Source organism: Physeter macrocephalus, chromosome 14, assembly GCF_002837175.3.
Source record: "Physeter macrocephalus isolate SW-GA chromosome 14, ASM283717v5, whole genome shotgun sequence".
NCBI lineage: Eukaryota > Metazoa > Chordata > Mammalia > Artiodactyla > Physeteridae > Physeter > Physeter macrocephalus.
Genome location: NC_041227.1, coordinates 129,865,731 through 129,884,562, shown reverse-complemented (window position 1 = coordinate 129,884,562; position 18,832 = coordinate 129,865,731).

Here is an 18,832-nt window from a genome sequence, read left to right as displayed (position 1 = left end):
AGATTGCTTTTGCTATTTGGGGTCTTTTGTGTTTCCATACAAATTGTGAAATTTTTTTTTCTAGTTCTGTAAAAAATGCTAGTGGTAGTTTGATAGGGATTGCATTGAATCTGTAGATTGCTTTGGGTAGTAGAGTCATTTTCACAATGTTGATTCTTCCAATCCAAGAACATGGTATATTTCTCCACCTATTTGTATCATCTTTAATTTCTTTCATCAGTGTCTTATAGTTTTCTGCATACAAGTCTTTTGTCTCCTTAGGTAGGTTTATTCCTAGATATTTTATTCTTTTTGTTGCAATGGTAAATGGGAGTGTTTCCTTAATTTCTCTTTCAGATTTTTCATCATTAGTGTATAAGAATGCCAGAGATTTCTGTGCATTAATTTTGTATCCTGCTACTTTGCCAAATTCATTGATTAGCTCTAGTAGTTTTCTGGTAGCATCTTTAGGATTCTCTATGTATAGTATCATGTCATCTGCAAACAGTGACAGCTTTACTTCTTCTTCTCCGATTCGGATTCCTTTTACTTCTTTTTCTTCTCTGCTTGTTGTGGCTAAAACTTCCAAAACTATGTTGAATAATAGTGGTGAGAGTGGGCAACCTTGTCTTGTTCCTGATCTTAGTGGAAATGGTTTCAGTTTTTCACCATTGAGGACGATGTTGGCTGTGGGTTTGTCATATATGGCCTTTATTATGTTGAGGTAAGTTCCTTCTATGCCTACTTTCTGGAGGGTTTTTATCATAAATGGGTGTTGACTTTTGTCGAAAGCTTTCTCTGCATCAATTGAGATGATCATATGGTTTTTCTCCTTCAATTTGTTAATATGGTTTATCACATTGATTTGCGTATATTGAAGAATCCTTGTATTCCTGGGATAAACCCCACTTGATCATTGTGTATGATCCTTTTAATGTGCTGTTGGATTCTGTTTGCTAGTATTTTGTTGAGGATTTTTGCATCTATGTTCATCAGTGATATTGGTCTGTAGTTTTCTTTTTTTGTGACATCTTTGTCTTAGACCAGTGATTCTCAGTGGTGATTGCACTTTGGAATCACCTGGAGAGCTTTCAAAAGTGCCCACCCATGACACACTTAAGATCAATTAAGTCAGAATCGCTACTTGGGCACTAGGCATCAATACTGTTTAAATCTCCCCAGATGGTTGTGATGAGTGGCCAAGGATGAGAACTCTTGGTCTATTCTGTGCCATGTCTAGCACAGTTGAGGGCCCCGTGACTCGCGTCTCTGACCTTTTGTGTATCCGCATCATTCTGACCATATTGAAGAGGATTAAAGAGGAAGCTCTTATTTCCTTTGTACAAAAATACCTTGAGCAAGCAGAATTCTCTCAGATACATGGTCATGATTGCTTGCTTTTATCTTAAGTCTTGTGAAACATCACATATCTTAATCTATGAAAATTTATTTTATATTCAAATTTCAGAAGTGCATATATTTCTGAAAATGAAATTCACTTATTTGCAGAACTTATTAGTATATTCCATTGGAATTTACTTAATAATATGGACTCAATAAAGTACATTTCTGTACACATGATTGGATTTCTACTTTGAGGCTAACCTTCCATTTAAAAAGTTTGCTAACATTGGCAATATAATAATTCACCCAAAAAGCAATTTAAAGAATTTCTCTATTTCATATTTCTAGATGCAACGTTCTCTACCTGTCATGCCTACATTACAACTGCCTCCGCCCCCAAGTAAGTGGAGTTTATTCTTTAATGAAATATGATCACTTGATAGAATACATCTAGGTGAATACATGAGTCGATTTAAACCATCTAATTCCAACGTGCTAGCTGAAAAAGAGCAGAATTCTTCACCCCCAAATATGCCTCTTATTATTTGTAAAGAGCAGCAGACACCAGAGAAGCTCTGAAAACCAAGTAGAAGTTAACCTTGGGTAAGGGTGATTTACATTTATAAGGGAAATCTCCATTTGTAAGGGTATCTCCTTCTCTGTACCAGGAAGAGGATGACTAAATCTGTAGAAACTCTTATCAGTGGAAAAGGCCACAACTTAATCTGCAAAACAACCATACCTTTGTTTATTGTGCTTTGCCTTAAAAACGTGGCTCTTCCCAGCCCAACATCTTCCTTTGTCTTTACCTGGAGATGGTATTTAAGATGATGGCATGGACCATTTCTGAGAGTTAGTAAATTTTCCTGTACATATTATTAAACATTTGTTTGTTTTTCTCCTGTTTATCTTTTATTACAGGGGGATCTCAGTCAAGAATCTAGGAGGGTAGAGGAAAAATTGTTTTTCTTCCCCTACATAACCAAATAACCTTACATTCTCTTTAATGAAGAAAAGTCTTTCAACATCCAGGTAAGACCCTTTGGGTGTCTACTACTTCATGTAACACAATTACTTGAGTCTACTTGGAGGTAACCAGATACAGGATGCTCTTTGAAGTAAGCAGTAACTTCATTTTACTCTGATCCAGAGAATTGATCACACTGGAGGAAACTCTTATTTTTTCTTGACTTCTGCAAGTGTGGTTTGGACTGCCCATTGACAAAGAGAAGCCAGTCATCAGCACATGGTGACTCTCTTGATTAAAATCATGTTAAAACTTTGAATAAATCATTCTCCGTGTCCCACAGTTCCCATCATACGGAGAGGCTTTGAACCACAAATCAAAGAGCAGTTTGGTTGGCACAGCATTGAAGTCATCTTTGAGAAATCGCGGCCACCCCCTCCATCTGTGTCACCATGCCAATCACGTCTCTTTGGAATTTCACAGGCCATAGCCTTTGCTATGTGCCCTTTAAGCAACCCTTGTCCATCCCCCATGCCGCTGGCCTCGGGCCATCCTTCCTAGCGCACTTAAAACAAACTATAATTGGCATTTGCTTGGCTGGGAGTCAGTTTATTTTCTTGCTGCCTTTCCCAGTTGCCTTAACCATCGGATGTCTTGACAGTTGGCAAGTGGAGACTGTGGTTCTGATATGTCACATAAAATCTGTTGGATGAATATTTTCCTCTAGGAAAGAGTGAAAGTGAAATCCCATCCTGACCCACCCTCTTTCCAAAACAATAAACATTTCCTGGCTGCCGCAATTTTCCTAATCATTTAAAGCAGCACAGTTGTTATGGAATGGGCAGCTGAACTTTATACTTGCCTGGGCCATCTGTTCTAGAATTTAGTCTTTAAGAAGATTACTTCAGTGACTGCAGTTCATGGCAAGGAGGGCAGGTTCCATCAGGGTAAGTGTGGGCACTGTGTCACAGAAAAACATAATCCAGAGACTCTGGAGGGACCATTTTTTGCTTCGTAATACTGAATATCAGTGGAAAAGATAAGGTTTTCTCCTAAACACATAGGTAATACAGAGACAAACTTATCTCCAAATTTATGGCCCGTGTTATGTTGTTGATACAAATGAGAAATGGTGGTAGAGGAAAGCCAAAGTATATGATTCCTCTGTTTTCCTGAGACATATTTTCCATTGTTAAGTAGCATCTTAAGTTGAAAAGTTCAGATAAAGGGAAAAATTTACACATAATAAATGTCATGGAGTAGGTAGGCCTGAAATATGGAGAGAGTAGAGATGAAGATAGTTTATTAAGGAAAAATACAGTCACGTGGCTTTTAATTCCTACTTTCCACTGTATTTCTGGGCCTGAGATATTACAAATAATGATGTTTCAACATCCTGTTCTTTGCCACAAGAACAAAGACTTCCAGCTTTTTCTTAAGGTTGGTAAAGGACAAGTTAAAACTCTGTGCAGGATGTACAACCCTTAAACGTGAGGATATATAAACAATATAGACATTTAGGCAATAGTCCTCACTCAGAGAAGGTAATTCTCTACGTGGTCTCCCAACATGTGAATATGTGGATTTTGTTCATTTAAATGCCCGATATAAAAATAGAAGCAAGGCCAGTGGTTAAATGTTATAGAGCAACAGTTGTTTATAATAGAGGATGAACGTCCATTACGAAGCATCTCAACTGCAATTCTCTGCCTCTTCAAGTAGCAAGCACATCAAATGGGGAAATATTAGAGAAGAAGGCTGGGATTCTCTAAATGATATGTACTTTGGATGAGGGGTTGACTAGATGGCCTTTGTGATTCTGAAGTGTTGAGCACATTGTACCTTAAAATTATATAAATGTGGACCTTTGTGTTATGTGGTCAAAACAGGTTAACGAAAGGCTAGCAGAATCCCTGCGTCATTGAGAAAATCTGTTTTTTAACTTGCTTTGTTGACCTTCAACAAATAGTTGGCCAGTTATGTCTCCAGCCAAAAAAGGGGTTTATTCAGGATCAACAAGGAATTGCAATTTGGGGTCTGGCACCATGGCCTGCCATGAGCAAGGAGAGGAGAACACTTTTAAAGAGGGTGAAAGGGAGTTGGGAAGGTTTTAGTAAACAAAGAATCCATTGGAGGAACTAAGAGTTCTAAGTAGTGGCTTTTCATTGACTGATTGCGAGAGTCTCTCATTGGCTGAACTGTTGCCAGGCAAGAAGAGGAGTCTTTCTTCTTCCTTTTGGGCATGAGAGCTTCCCCCTTCTGGCATCCCAACTCTATTTTAATTGAGGTTTCTGTTTATTAGTTTTTACAACTTGCACATATATTTTTTAACTGAAAAAATGTGTTCACATAGAGTTGACATTTTAGTGATTAACCAGGAGCAGACGGAAAGAGATTGCAGAAAGTGAGCAATATATTATGGAAGAATCTTACAGTGCATGTGAGTGTCTTTTATTTTGTGATTTAAATGTTTGTGAAATGACAAGTGCTTTAGAGTGTACTTCTTTTAAAAAGAATATTTGACAGTCCTTTGAAGCTCAGTATCCAGGAGCAGATCAACCTTTAGGGCTAAGTAGGTTGAAAAGTAGATTCTGCAATTGCTCTCATGCTCAAGAAAAGGGAAGTCTCTGTAGCAGTTTCTAGGAAAATTAAAGGGTCTTATTAATGTAAATATGGAAGAAAGGTAATATGTAAGAGATACATCTTCTCTCCCATTGTCCCCTGACATTTTATTAACATTACCTCATTTAGGTGGAGGTGATATAGGTGTACCTTAAAAACGACATTTCCCACCTTCACTTGGAGATGGAGATGTCCACATGATTAAGCTTTAGTCAATGAAATAAAAGTAGAAGTCCCTTAAATTAAGGCTTCCAGGAGGCTCTCTATAAGGGGGCTGACTCAGCTGAAGATTTCTTTTTGCTTTTCCCCTTGGATAGGAAAACCAATTGGAAAGGGCAAGGGGTGGTGCGGTAGAAGCTAGAAGAAGCCTGCATTTTCAGTGGCATTGTGTGCTTGCTGTATGAGAGAAAAATAACCTCCCAATTTATTTAAGCCACCGTTTTTCAGTTTCCTGTTAAGTGATTTCTGAGGGACAGCAGAAGACCTGTTGTCATAATCTCCATGACCTGTGTTTGGTTAATTTTTCTGTTTGTGAGGATTGGCATTTATATTTGTTCTGTTCAATAAATGCGAGCCATTCTCTCTGTTATAGAGGGAAAAAAATCTCTTGATAAATTCAGTTTACTCCAGAGAATGGATTAAATAATAAATTCATGAAAAAGACAATAAGAAAAGAATTTTGAAGGCATACAGGGAAATCAAAGAGGAGAATGTCCTGAACGCTTTTACTCTGATTTTAATAGAATTGAAAAAATTTTCCTATATCTTGAAAAATATCTGTTTCTAAAATGTGGCCATCTCAGTTTCTTATACTGTTAAGTCTCTGCTCAGGAAAATTTTATCCAGGATTCTGAGAATCTGTTATTTATCTGAAGGACTTCATGGTAGGGAATTCTCTTCACTCTCTTGGTTCATTTTTCAAGGTCTCTTTCTCTAACTCCCCCACTATTTCCATGCTCATAAAAGCTGTTAAGCATACGATATAACTTATCAGACTTATGCTTAGTATTATGGAGGAATCCATAAGAAAACACACACAAAAAAATGCCTATTCACTTGGAAGATTCATGAATTAATGCCGTAAAGCTTATGTGGTACTTTATAAAATCAAGATAGTACGTAATTTTAAACATTTGGATCGCTTGGTCTATATTTCCAAGTTAAGAAAGATAAATAAGAAATTCTGCCCTTTGTGTCCAAAGAATCAACTGGTGAAATACAGATTTTAGGGAAAGAATGAATTGGGAGTAGTTCAAGAAGACAAGTAATCCTCCCCTCACACCACCAAACAAACCAACAAGCAAACAAAATAAATAAACAAGCAAAAATAAAGCTAGAAGCTCAAAGTAGAGGTTTTATTTGACAATGAGCATCATGTTTAAAAGGTTGATTCAAAGGCTAAGCAACAGCGGTGGGGAGCGCATAACGATGATAATAATGACTGCTTAGTAAAGACTTGACATATTCTGTACTAATTATATATAATATGTGATCCATTCAATAATAGACAGTAATAATGTCACTGTTTCCTGTGCTTGTCAATCAACATCCAGAGAACAATATGCAATTGTAGGTGACAGTTTTAAAAGGACAAACAACCTATTTCCCGGGGAAGAATGACTGGGTTGGGGAGAGGTCAGAAATCATGGGATGTTAGATCATGGGAAAGAAATGAGTGCATTCCGAACATCCACAATCTGTGTGCCCAGATCACAACCCAGTTCTTACTTAATCCAATAAGAGCAGCTGATCTTTAAGTAACCACAGACTCCATCAACTTCAAATATCTTTGAGACGTGCAAATCTTCCTGGTCGTTGTATTTTGGAAAGTGTTACCTTGACACTGGCCCAAGTAACCACAGTTATTTTCTAAAAATGGCAATCGTAGTTCTCTATAAGTAGTTCCAGGCAAAATATATAACCTAGACTTTTGAAATATACCATAGAAGATCCCCTTCGACTTTCTGGCTTATAGGCTGGGACTCTGAAGGATTGAACACAGAAACTCATGTTAATTTTCTTGATTCATTGGAACAATTGTCTCCTCGTGGTTAATGTATTTACAAAGGCACAGATTGGGGCCATTTGTCTTGGCTCCACCTGTTGACATTGACCAATAAGCTGTTTCAGCACTCAACCACCTAAAAGATTTACACTTTCTTTCCATTGGAAAACATTCTTTGAAATCCACACAGTCATTTTAGGATCTGCTATAAAGGCTCTTTTTCTTTTTGTGCCACTTATAGAAACAGAAACCCAAGCACCGAATATTTCAGGCATGAAATAATAATAATAATAGAAAAAAAATTATTCTAATCCTGTCATTAACACTTTTAATTGTTCAGTCTGTTGGATTAGCATCCCATTAGCATTGGCTGTTTTTAGAGTCTCAAAATTGATCTATGAATAACAATGAGGATAGCAATGATCTCCTAAAGTCAAATTTATATAGATTGAATTTCAAGGTTTTGGCAGAAGACTTCAGAATAGTTTAGTCAAGAATGTTTTAGAGTCTACGTTTTTAGTTATGGTTATGCACAAAAAGTACATCTATTATGTGTATATTTTGTCAATAAATATATTGTCATTTCAACAATGGAACAGATATTATCCTAAATATTGTGGGGATATAATATGATACTTTTCCCCAAGGAGGTCACAGTACAGCCAAGGTTAATGAGTAAGTAGGGGGTAAAGTGTGTGTGCGTGTGTGTGTGTGTGTGTGTGTGTGTGTGCGCATGTTTTGATGCTAACACAAGCCTTATCAAAGCAAGACAATAATTGACTTCTTTCACTTCAACTCCAACTTTCCACTAGGGAATAGTTCCATGTTAACGAATCAGAGGAAGAAGAATTTTAAAACTATGTGTACCTTACTGTGGGTAGGATAGCTAGTCCGTTAAAGTAGAAAATATGTTTAAAGGGCTTGGAATGGTATGAAAAGAAACACTAAAAGCATCTGTGATTCCTAGGTCATTAATCACCACTAAGCCCATCTTTATAATCTATGTTTTAATCATATGCAGTGTCAACAAGTTAAGAAACTAACAAAGCATGTGAAATTGGCTAAATTCCATACAGATCTTTTCAGAGATCTTGCACTATTACCAAAAGTGCTTTGTCTACTTAGTGTACAAGAGTGAATGGTGCAAAAGAGAGAGACGGATATATATTGTTAGTTATGCTTTATGGAGGAAATATTTTCCAGGGCAGCAACTCAGACTCTGCAGTAAACACCATAAATCAAAGACACTATAATGCTGTTGATAAACTGTCCTTAAGCCCTGTTGATAGGTTGAATATTATAGGGTGGATTAATTTCTTGGACTGGTGCTACATTTTAGTCTTCCCCTCTCTGTGTTTAAATAGACAGGCTCATGTAGTTCAAACAGGAGCAGGGGGTGGGGAGGGGAATATATTGTAGATTCAGTTCATGAGAAGGTAAAAAATAGGCAGCAGACTTTTCTTTTCAGTGGAATGGCTTTTCTTGGACCCATAGAGGTCCAATATATGAGCACCCAATTAAATGTATGCTCATTTGATTAAATATAAAATTTCTGGGAAATGGTTTTTCAATGAATATAATTTTAAGTTAACTGATATTTTAAAGATGAGGAGGGTATCTAGTCCATGGAAAAATAGGGACACTTGATTAAACCTCTATCAAATTAATAGCATTTACTCTACAGCATTATCAATATAATTTTTATATGAAAGACAAGAACTACTCATTTTATTAAACAAATATTAATTTTCCCATTTGAAATGGGTGGGCATTTTCTGATTTCTTCATCTATCCCGACATTATTTTAGTTTTATTAAGTTTTTGAAGCACTACAGTGCCTTTCCCATGACTCAGATTGATACCATGTGTGCCCCTTCTTGGAAAATGATGAACACAGTTCACACTTCAGGTTTAAGTTACAAGAGAAGGAAAATAGAACATTTTGATACTCTTTTTCAGTTCGTTTCCTATAATGGAATATTTAAGTCCAGTAAAAGACATGATTGGGAAAAACAAGTTTTAAAAAAATTTTTTAGTAGTCCTTGGTCCTGAAAACACACGTGTCCAAAGATTTTACCCCATTTTGGACAAACATGTACAAATGGCTGGGCTGTTAATAAAAATCCAGCTGCTGTCATACATGTCTGAGAAGAGAATGCTAATTGACATTTTTTTCATCCTTTGAAAACATTGAAGATATATCACTCTTAATGTCCCACCCAATTGCTTAGAGGGAGACATTTCTTTATTTTTTTTTCCAAATTAACATTTTTCCACTGGTGAAACATATTCATGCATAAACTCTTCTGATTTTTTTTTATTGCTTTTACTCAATCCGTATTCGCCGTGACAACTCTCCTTGACCTTTGAAGAATGGAATGGAACGTGTTGCCACTGAAGCTCATGTAGATGTTATAGTATTCTGTGTACTATTTTTGTTTCTCTTGCATCTTTTCCTACTATACAGACATGTATCTGCCCTCAAAAGAAAATGCAAAGAACAATGCCATCTTCCAGATGATTTTTATTGCAAAGTTTTTATATAATTTAACATATACTTAATATGGTTTTCTATACCACAATCGTGCGTTGTTATTATGATATCTAAGAGGAGTATCATAAAATCAATTTTTTAAAAAAGTCTAATTCAGGGCATGATGTTGGCAAATATAGAATTCTATAAGTGTCTCCTTCCTTACAGATCACATTTTATTTTCAGTACACAAATTTAGAATGTGACTGGCCAGCAAGAGTGTATGGGAGTGAATAGGAAGAAAGACATTTAGACCTCTGTGTCTGGCATCTATTTCAAGTCTGATGTGATACTATTTCTGCTTAGGCAAATCCCTAAGAGTTTTATTCCCTAAAGAAGGATTTTTTTTTACGTTCAGATATGCAAAATTGTAAAACAAGTCTATATTTTCTTTTAGTACCATTTCAGTGCTTTCTTAGATTTACGGTGATGAAAGTATAATTTATTGTCTTACACAGATTTCACTAGAACGTTCAACTTGTTTTCAAAGATTTGTTGTAAAATAGTGTCTTACAATTATCCTGGCTACTAAAAATGATGTCCAATTCAATTTCATCGGTATTAAATGAGAACATAATAGACAACTCACAGGTGACAATGTGTTCTTATAGTGAGAATTTATATATACAGTCGACAGTTGAATAAGGTGGGTTTTAATGGAGCCAACCATCCATGCAGTCAAAGTCCAGGGATGATATAGTCAGCCCTCGGTACCACGGTTCCCCCAGATCTGCGGTTCTGCATCCGCGGATTCAACCAACCTTGGATGGTGTAATTCCGTAGTATTTACTTTTGGAAAAAATGTGTGTATAAGTGGACCCGCACAGTTCAAACCCATATTGTCCAAGGGTCAGCTGTGTATTCTAATAAATATTAGGAATATTTTATTCCTGACTTCTAGGAATACATAGTTTCCTGGAGACTGAAAACGTTGTACACCTTCAATTATAATGCATGGAATGTCATATTATAGATATAAAAGCAAAATACCTTGAAAGAAGAATAGTGTGTGACTAATATTTAACAGGAGTGTTAGGGAGAGCCTCAGAAGAAGGGAGGTATGGATGGAATCATCCAACATCGATGGGAATTCAAACTATATCAGCAGGCATTTCAAGAAAAAGGAGAGCTTGAAACGCCATGGCATGTTCCTGGAATAAAAAATAGTTTGACATTGTTAAAATAATAGGGAATGTATGTATGTATGTATGTATGTATCATACATTAGGGAATGTTAATGCCACGTTAAGTGGCATGTAACTAGGGGGTCATGCCAACTGTGGTGGGTCCTGAAAGCACATCACCTTTGTACCTAATCTTGTTGACTATGGAAGGTGTCTATTTTTTGGAAAACATTATTTACAATGACACACTTTATGTGGAAAATTGAATGCCATCTATTTGACATGAAGAAAGTTCTTTTTTCACTGTGTCAGGTTATGTTACCTCAAATTATGCTATTTAGTGGCAAAGCCACAATTCAGATTCAGATCATTTGATCTATTTAAAAAATGAGTGATTTGAATGACATCGTAATAACATAACGTAGATGGCATGTGATATGTGTAGTGCACGCATGTGGGGTTTTGTGTGCTTGTAGGTGGTAATAAGGCAGTTAAGACAATAAGCTCTCTTTTCATTTATTCTAGAGAGTTTCTTAAACTTCATGGTGCAGAATGACCCTATTAAAGACCACATTCCGAATCTCAAGTCCAGGGGTTTCTACCCAGTAGATCTGGGACAGGTTCTGTGACTCTCCATCTTAATCAATCATGCCAATCTAATCCATGAACCAGAGGTTCTATGGCCCACATTTTGAGAAATAATTTTCAAAGTATTTAAAATATTTGAAATAATTTTCAAACTTCAACAATATGGTGATACAAATAAGATGTTTGTATTAATTGAGATAAATCCCATACGGACTTTTCTGAGACTGCTGTCTAGTGTTTGAATTAGCATATGCCTTGAAAGCAACATAACTCTTAATAAATTCTGAGGATGAAGAAATATTTCTTCCTCTTTTTTTAAAGACCTCCTGCTTCCATACCTCCTTCCCTAACCCAAACTGATCTCACTTTGTAAACTTTATTCCTTCGGGGTTGTAGAATATGGATCAGCCACCCCTATAATAATAATCTTATTGATTGAAGGAGTATAGATGATTATAATTTGCTTTTCTTTCAAAGTTAAAGATATCCTAAACCTGATTTCAGTTTGCCTAGATTTTATTTTCTCATATATAGGTTTTTTTGTTCATTTGTTTGTTTTAACAAAACTTAGATTTGCCATGGTAAGTTATAGGTATATTTGAATCTAAGATTGTCTAGAAAAATCCAGTTCCTGTGGTTACTTTGGCCAGAGAGCTATACACATTTGTCTAAAATTGCAGAGTCATTAGAGAAGCAGTTCTAAAGATATACTTGCTAAATCTTGGAATTATGCATATATTCCTTGCATGTTGATATTGCAGGTGATATTTTGGTTCTTCCTATTATTAGCTTGTAAAACTGAGAAAATAAAACCATAAAAATACAAAATGACGGTGCATGTACATTTGCTTTCTAACAATACTTCTGGCATTTTTAGAGAAGTTAATAACTACCGTTAGGCTGCAGACAACCTCAATTATGTGATAATGGATTTATCAAATTAGTGACTGCCCCTGTAATAATTGAGTTTGAAAAGTAGCAAACTGAGTGTCACAGTCAAGTAGAATTACTCAAAGTAAAAAATGGATGGAAATTAAAAAGTGGATATTTTTAACAAACAAATAAATGAGCTATGTGGTTTCATTCCCCATATTCTAATAGTCAAATAAAGAGAGTTGTTTAAACAAGCTCATTTGTTTTTAAGTTTCTTCCGAGTCAAATACAATTTCATATGAAATATTACAAAAAAGATAGCAAGACAATATTTGGAATTGCATATTTCTACCAGTTACACAGTAAGCTATGAGACACGTATAAAGGCAGTGAAATTATTTATGCAGAAAAGCTAAGGCCAGGAGCCGTTCATTTATTTGTTCATTCAGCCAAGGTTAAGCAAGTGTTTTCTATGTATAAGATACTGTTCTCAGCAGGGCATGAAGCAAACGAATAAAACATGATCCCAGGCCGTGGTGGAGATATGCACTTGGGAATAACTAGAATAAAGGCATCAGATCTAGCCCTAGTGTGAGGGGGCAGTCAGTTCAGGAAATCCTGAACAGAGGATCTATATTGAGTGCTTCATAGAATGTGCTAGGAGCTGTCCAGCCTCAGGGCAAGGAGAGGTTGCCCCGAGCACTCCTGGCATAGAGGACGAGGCAAGAAATTGCACCCAGATATGTCAGATGCTTTCAAAGAAATGCAAGAAATTCTGTGTTGCTAAAGCTTAAAATATCAGGAAAGACTGTCAGGGAGACTGGAGTTGTTAGCAGTGCCTTCCTTGCAAAAAAGCTAGCAAACACAATTCCTTAAAGGGAAATGCAAAATTAAAAGTAGTTGTAGATGTATAGGGAAGACAGGACGGTGGCTCCGTTTCTGAATTTCATAGTGGAGTTGTGTAGATTTGAGGTCAACAGAGCGACAGTCGTTCTGGAATATTTTCGGTAACCAATAGGAACTCATTCATGAGCTTAAAGTACAAATACTAATTATCTGTTTTATCATTCAGTCAAACTCCCCATTGGGCAGAAAGTTTCAACTTACCCCCTTAGAGCTGCCCTATTATAAAGATTAGATGATAGTGTTTATAGACATATGTATGTATACTATGTTTCTCTCTTTCTCTCTCACTCTTTTCTTTCTTCTCCCTCGCGAGAATAGTAATGATGCTCAGACAGTGTTCCAAAATGGCAGGTCTTCCGCTTCGTGCTTTCATGCTCATCCTTCTTTATTCCTAAGCACTCTGCTAGCCAAAGTGGAGCAGCTCAGAGAAGCTTACAGTCTCAGCTACAAGCTGTGTTGAGACCAACGTTTTCGACCACGGCCACGTGCTATGCTGAGACCAGCCACCAATGCTTAAACGTTTGTGCCAATCTTAGAGGATCCCCGCTCCTTGTGAGGTCCTCATTAATTAGCTCAGGATCTTTTTTTCCCACTAGCGTCTCTCTAAGTCAGGCCATCCCTTCAGACTCCCCTAACTAAAAAAATTTAGGAAGCCGGAATTGGAACTCAGTGTCATCCCCTGCAGAAGGAAGGCCCTAGAATCTTTACACTCATGTATTTGTCTCCGAGTCCTTGCATACTAAAGGACCTACTCATCTTCAAAGTGTCTAATTTACCCTTCTTTCAGTATATTCAGTGCCTAGCTGTGAAATGACAGAATAAGAATTTTTAAAATAACATTTTACTTTGGTCCAAATTTGAGGTTCGCTATACCCACTAATAACAACTGTAACAATGCATGTGATTTTTATTTTTAGTAGTGTGAAGAAGACACGAAAGAGATATAAATATTTTAGCTGAGAAATGGGATTACATCTGCCGCATTCCTTCACCTTTTCCATATAACATAACCGAGTCATACAAACGAAATTCCATCATATCCAAACTCAAGAGGAGAGGGTTATACACTTTGGGGTGGGAATATTAGGACCGTCTTAGAATTCACCTACCACAAAATCTACATCGTCACCTACAACCTTCTCTCTACCTGTCTGTTTCTAAGTTTGACCAACTGATGTCCTTCTAGAAGAAAATGAGGTAATTTTCACCATTACCTCCTCCATCCTCTTCCATTTTCATTTAGTTACATTTAATCCACAAGATTTTTACATTTTATATTTTATTCTTCAGCCATAATGCTATAGTTGCTTAATCTTAGTTTTATATTTCAATGGAGTTAGTGCTTACCAGTAGAATTTTCACCAATTTTTCTCTGCTTCTAACTTCTTTATCTTCATCTCTTGGATGAATGGATGGATATAAACATCAAGAAACATACATATGTATAAATATATATATATATACATTTTTATACAATATTTATATATTACATAAATTTGTAAGGGCCAATATTTCATTATGCCATTTCGTACTGGATGAAACTTTGCTCGGTTAGAATATTCTTGCTCACACCTTATTCTCTTGTGTACTTTGTAGACAATCATCTAATGACTTTTGGCATTGAAAGTTGTAAGGGAATTCAAAACCAAACATACTGATCCCTTGTGGGTGGCTTACTCTATTTGTACTGGTACCTAAACTATTCTTTCTTTATCATCGATGTTCAAAAACTTAATCAGAATATGTTCTAAAGACCATTGTTTTCTATGATTTTCAATGAAATGTGTCCTTCCTGTCTGGGGGTTCAGTTTCTCATTGATTTCAGCGACAGTTGCCCGTTTTATATCCAGAATCGTTTCTTTTGCTGCATCTGTTGAATATTTTAGATTACGGATGCCAAGTATTCTTACAGTGTACTGTTTTCACCCATTCTGCATGACATTTGCAACTGGGAGGAAGACTTCTTACCTCCATTCTGTCTTCTGAGGACGTGGGTGTGGGTGTAGAGGGAGACCCTCTGAAACCCTCTGAAGCGTTGAGTTTTTGCTCACTAACACTTGTTCTAGTGTTCCTTCTGAAGTCTCAACCTCTTTCCAAGCAGTCAAGATCGTATTTCATCCTCTTGGGCTACAGTTCATTCTCCCAAGACAGAACAATTCCATGGTAGCGTGGAAAGTCCTGGTAACCATTCCAAAGGGTGTCATCACCCTGGTGGGTAGAAGGTAGGGTGAGTCTACTCTGAGAATTTTTGTTCTTGGTTTTCCTCCAAGCTGCCTGTCTGCCCCTTTCTCTCCCACATCTGTTCTCCTTCCTCTAAACTAAAATTCTAAACAAAAAATTTCAGTATTTTCTGTCCTCTCTACTGTTTCTGGACTTCCGGATGCTATTTATAAGGAGTATCAGGCTCTTGGATTTCTTTCTTCAGCCCCTCCTTTTACAAGATTTGTTCGGTCGTGAACTTTTTCTTCTCTGCTGCTGGCATGTCAGTGTCCTTCTTCCCCATCTTTCACTTCCTCGGATTCATTGCACTGGGTCTTGGAGCCTGTTGTGTTCTGCCATCTTCAATGGTTCATTTTCACAATACACTCGTCACTTTCAAAATTCTCCAAAAACCCTTGCTGGAATAAAGGGGACCGGCTAATCTTTGATATCACTTCTTGCTAAATAACTACGGGAGCTCTCATCTGAGGCCATGATACTTGTCTATTTGTGCTTATTGTATTTCAGTTCTTAATTCTTTTACCATCTTATCCAAGCCCCTTCCCACACACTAGACTGTGAATGTCCTCCCTACAACAAGCTCCATTAAGGCGAGGGATAAGTAGCTTTCTGTTCACTTAGCAGCAAGTCTAGTCCAGAATAAGTAACTAATAAGTATGAGCTGAAGGAATAAATGCATCTCTTGTGAATCCTTGTCATCAAAAATAAATATGATACTTCAAAACAACAGATTCAAGAGTCACCATTTTCACTGTTAGTCTTATATAAGAAATTGTATAAACATTGCATTTTCTTGTACTAAATGAATTGTGAAGGTACTACTAAGTTGTGTCTTTTTGGAACTTGAACAATCGGCTCTGATGCTAATTCATGTTATCTCTTCCAGACACCTGACAATAATTACCTTAGTGATAAATTTGACCACAGAAAATTGTTCTGTTATCTAGAATTTAAGCAACAGATAAAGAATTAAATGCATTTAAATAGAGGATTTATTCTTTAACATCCTGATACTTTGACCACTGACGTGCCCAAGCCAGGTGACAAATAATTGGCCTCAAAACACGGGAGCCCTTATTAGTGATTCTTTAACCAAGGCAAGGTTTTAAAACCTATACTTTTTTTTTAACTAATATAAGTAATAGAGGACTGAATTGCTCAGCTAATGGCTGATGACATTTATATTTATTTTAAATGTTTATTTATTTATGTATTTATTTAATAGGTATATGCCAAGTACCTATCACTCTAAGGAAATGTGCTGAACACAGAAAGAATCTGAAAAGATGAGTAACGCATAGTCCCTTCCTCCAAGATATGCAGCTAAGAAGGAAGAATAAGATGAGTTTCAAATAACTCAAAGTAGAATAAAATAAACACCGTAAGAGAGTTTGAGGTTGTATGAGGATTCTGAGGGTGAAAGGATCACATCAGGCAGTCACTCTGGTCTAGTAAAAAGGAGCACGGACTTTGGGGTCAGAGAAGCCCTATTCTCCTGCTTATGCTCTTCCCATTTATGACCTTGGTAAGTCTCTGTTTTCTCATGTGTAACACGAGACTCCTACTAGAAGAATGTTCACAAATGGCTTTGCAGCCAACATAACCTGTGGATGTGACCCTTCTTACTTAAGGAATGGTAAAGATAAAGAGGATATTTCTGGGATATTAGTCCACACTTCTCTGAGTGATCGCTCTAAACTCAAAGCTGAGAATGCCATTACTCTGCTCTGAACTCTTCCACAGGTGGTCGTCTGTTTCAGATAAAGTTCGCACAAGTTAGGAGAGTGAAAAAGTCTCTTAGTCATTTGGTTCCTGCCTATCTCTTGAACTTCATCTCTAGCTATTCTCAATTAAGTATGTCCTCTAGATGAAAGATGGTCTAGCCTGTAGGAAAGAAGTTCTTCAAACACATCACGAACCTTAGACCTTTGCACTTGCTCTGCCTTCTGTTGAGGAATCTTTCCCCACCTAAGAACCAGGAAAACACTATGTCCTCCATAGACTAATTTAGAAGACATTTTTTTAAATTCTGAGCTTCCCTCTCCCCACATCAGAGAATCCACTCTTTACTTCTCCCTCCATCACTCCCATTCACCTATATGTACTTTCATTTTAGCATGTATAGTGTCACTTATATTCTAGTGTGTCTTTTTCATGAGAATCAGAATGGTCATATACAAAATATTTATCAGTATGTTTTCTCTCCTAAGAGGCTGTAAGATTTTCCAGGTAATGTGTCATTCCTTACTTAACTTTGAATTCCCAGAGAGCCTAACTGCTTATTGAAAAATGAAAGAAACCAATAACCACCCAATCAATTCACGTAGTTAAAAGGTGGCACATTGACGGTGTTTCTGTTCCCTTAGAGTATATAATGTACCTCCAGAAAATTCATGAGCCCAAAGAGAGACAAATGGACAAATATATCATAGCGACCCCATTGACCATCACCTTGAATTCCAGATGAGGGCCCATAAGGATGCTGGCTAGCCAGTGGACAGAAAGAGCCATAAGGAGCGCTACTTAAACAGCCACCTGACAATCTGAGAAAACTTCCTTACACCTCAAAATTCTCCTTCACTTTCCATCCAAGGCTTCTATCTTGGGAGCAAGTACAGCAGCAACCAAATGTGTACCTGTACACTCGTGTCTGTCTGGGTAGAGGACAGAGGGAAAGACACCTTGAGGTGAAGTTAGAGTCAGAATACAGAACTCGTATCCAGGGTTATAGTTTATAAATGCTTTAAGGTGCATCTATGCTGGCGATAATTCCTCTTCCCCCTATTGTCTCTCCTTAAAAAAAAAAAAAAGATTAAATCTGGAAGAACAGGGCAGGGATACCAACATATATAAGTGTAACTGGGGGTGCCATTAGAAGCATGTGCACAGGTTCATACCTGGATGTCATAACCAGGCATTAATTAGTAGTTATTCAAAGGGAGTTTTTCAAATCAAAGCCCTTCACTTGTTTCCATAAGCATTTATTCAATTTAGTTTGACCACAGAACATGAAGTGGACCATGAATGTCATTTGGAATTTGGATGAAAGAACATTATCAAAATTCAAGCAAAGGGCAGCTTCCCTGGTGGTGCAATGGTTAAGAACCCGCCTGTCAATGCAGGGGACACGAGTTCGAGCCCTGGTCCGGGAAGAGCCCACATGCCGCGGAGCAACTAAGCCCGTGCGCCACAACTACTGAGCCTGCGTGCACGCCGAGAGCCAGTGCTCGGCAACAAGAGAAGTCACCACAATGAGAAGGAGCCCGCGCACCACAGGGAAGAGTAGCCCCTGCTCGCCGCAACTAGAGAAAGCGCGCGCGCAGCAACGAAGACCCAACGCGGCCAAAAATAAACAAACTTATTTTAAAAAAAAATTCAAGCAAAGAGAAGAGTCAGTAAATTTACAGGTCCCCTCTTTTTTTTCCCTCTCCCTCTCCCTATTCCTTGCCCCTCTCCACCACCAATTTCTCTCTCTCTCTTTCTTTCTCTCTTTCAACTACTTATGGTGAGAATTTAACATTGCCATGATGACACTCCCAGCAAACACTGATCTGAGGAATGCGTTTGTCGCCTACACCATGGCAAAGAGCACAAGGAGCCACTGATGGACAGATAAACAGCTGTTAACCCCCAGAGCCAGGTCTCATTCTGAGCGTTCACTAAGTCCAGGG